Source organism: Rutidosis leptorrhynchoides, chromosome 8 (genome assembly GCF_046630445.1).
Source record: "Rutidosis leptorrhynchoides isolate AG116_Rl617_1_P2 chromosome 8, CSIRO_AGI_Rlap_v1, whole genome shotgun sequence".
NCBI lineage: Eukaryota > Viridiplantae > Streptophyta > Magnoliopsida > Asterales > Asteraceae > Rutidosis > Rutidosis leptorrhynchoides.
Genome location: NC_092340.1, coordinates 306,661,246 through 306,663,758, shown reverse-complemented (window position 1 = coordinate 306,663,758; position 2,513 = coordinate 306,661,246).

Here is a 2,513-nt window from a genome sequence, read left to right as displayed (position 1 = left end):
GCATATTCGGCTTCGATCATTCACCCATATAATGTAGTTTCATTTACTTGTATCTATTTCGTAAAACATCTATAAAATTGCATGTATTCTCATCCCAAAATATTAGATTTTAAAAGTGGGACTATAACTCACTTTCACAGATTTTTACTTCGTCGGCAAGTAAGACTTGGCCACTGGTCGATTCACGAACCTATAACAAATATGTACATATATATCAAAGTATATTCAAAATATATTTACAATATTTTTATTACGTTTTAATGATTTGAGTTTATTAAGTCAGCTGTCCTCGTTAGTAACCTACAACTAGTTGTCCACACTTAGATGTACAGAAATAAAGCAATATATATTATCTTGAATCAATCCACGACCCAGTGTATACACGTCTCAGGCTAGATTACAACTCAAAGTATATATAATTTTGAAATCAACCTCAACCCTGTATAGCTAACTCAAACATTACTGCATATAGAGTGTCTATGGTTGTTCCAAATAATATATATACATGGGTCGATATGATATGTCAAAATATTTGCATACGTGTCTATGGTATCCCAAGATTACATAATATATTAGAATACATGTATAATACAATATAAGTTAGCTAAGATATGATTTGTATAGATTTGTTACAAATTTCACGTAGCTACAACAAGCAAAATTATCCAATCTTGTTTTACCCATAACTTCTTCGTTTTAAATCCGTTTTGAGTGATTCAAGTTGCTATGGTTTCATATTGAACTTAAGTTTATGAATCTAAATAGAAAAAGTATAAGTTTATAGTCAGAAATACAGGTTACAAGTCGTTTTTGTAAAGGTAGTCATTTCAGTCGAAAGAACGACGTCTAGATGAACATTTTGGAAAACATACTTCCACTTTGAGTTTAACCATGATTTTTGGATATAGTTTCATGTTCATAAGAAAAATCATTTTCTCAGAAGAACAACTTTTAATTCAAAGTTTATCATAGTTTTTAATTAACTAACCCAAAACAGCCTGCGATGTTACTACGACGGCGTATATCCGGTTTTACGGTGTTTTTCGTGTTTTCAGGTTTTAAATCATTAAGTTATCATATCATATAGATATAAAACATGTGTTTAGTTGATTTTAAAAGTCAAGTTAGAAGGATTAACTTTTGTTTGCGAACAAGTTTAGAATTAACTAAACTATGTTCTAGTGATTTCAAGTTTAAACCTTCGAATAAGGTAGTTTTATATATATGAATTGAATGATGTTATGAACATCATTACTACCTCAGGTTTTGTAGATAAACCTACTGGAAATGAGAAAAATAGATCTAGCTTCAAAGGATCCTTGGATGGATTGAAAGTTCTTGAAGCAAAATCATGACACGAAAACAAGTTCAAGTAAGATTTCCACTCGAAATAAGATTGTTAAAGTTATAGAAATTGAATCAAAGTTTGAATATGAGTATTACCTTATATTAGAAAGATATCTTACTGTAAATAAGAAAGATTTCTTGAGGTTGGATGATCACTCAAAGTGGATTTGCAAGATTGGAAGTAAGCTAGCAAACTTGCAAGTGTCGTTGGTGTGTTCTTGAGTAGTTGTTTTATAACTTGGTTTATGTATGGATTTATGAACTAGATTGAGCTAGATTTTGATGAAGATGATGAAGAACACTTAGAAAAATGGAAGAACACTTGAGAGAGAGTAATTTGATTCAAGAAAATTCTAAAGTGAATGTGTTTGTGAGTATGCAAGTTCACGTGAATATGGTGCTTCCATATAGGCTCCATTTGTTTGTAATTTTGTGAGATATTTCATGCTAGATGTTAAATGATGGTTCCCACATGGTTAGGTTACTCACATGGGCTGCTAAGAGATGATCATTGGAGTGTATATACCAATAGTAAATACATTTGGAAGCTGTGTATTGTACGAGTACAAATACAAATGCATACGAGTAGAATTGTTGATGAAAATGAATGAGGATGAAATCGTAAGCATTTTTGTTAAGTAGAAGTACTTTGATAAGTGTCTTGAAGTATTTCAAAAGTGTATGAATATATATTAAATCACTACATGTATATACATTTTAACTGAGTCGTTAAGTCATCGTTAGTCGTTACATGTAAGTGTTGTTTTGAAACCTTTAGGTTAACGATCTTGTTAAATGTTGTTAACCCATTGTTTATTATATCTAAAGAGATGTTAAATTATTACATTATCATGATATTATGATGTATTAATATATCTTAATATGATATATACACATTTAAATGTCGTTACAACGATAATCGTTACATATATGCCTCGTTTCGAAATCCTTAAGTTAGTAGTCTTGTTTTTACATATGTAGTTCATTGTTAATATACTAAATGATATGTTTACTTTTCATAATATCATGTTAACTATATATATATATATATATATATATATATATATATATATATATATATATATATATATATATATATATATCCATATATATGATATCATATAGGTTTTACAAGTTTTAACGTTCGTGAATCACCGATCAACTTG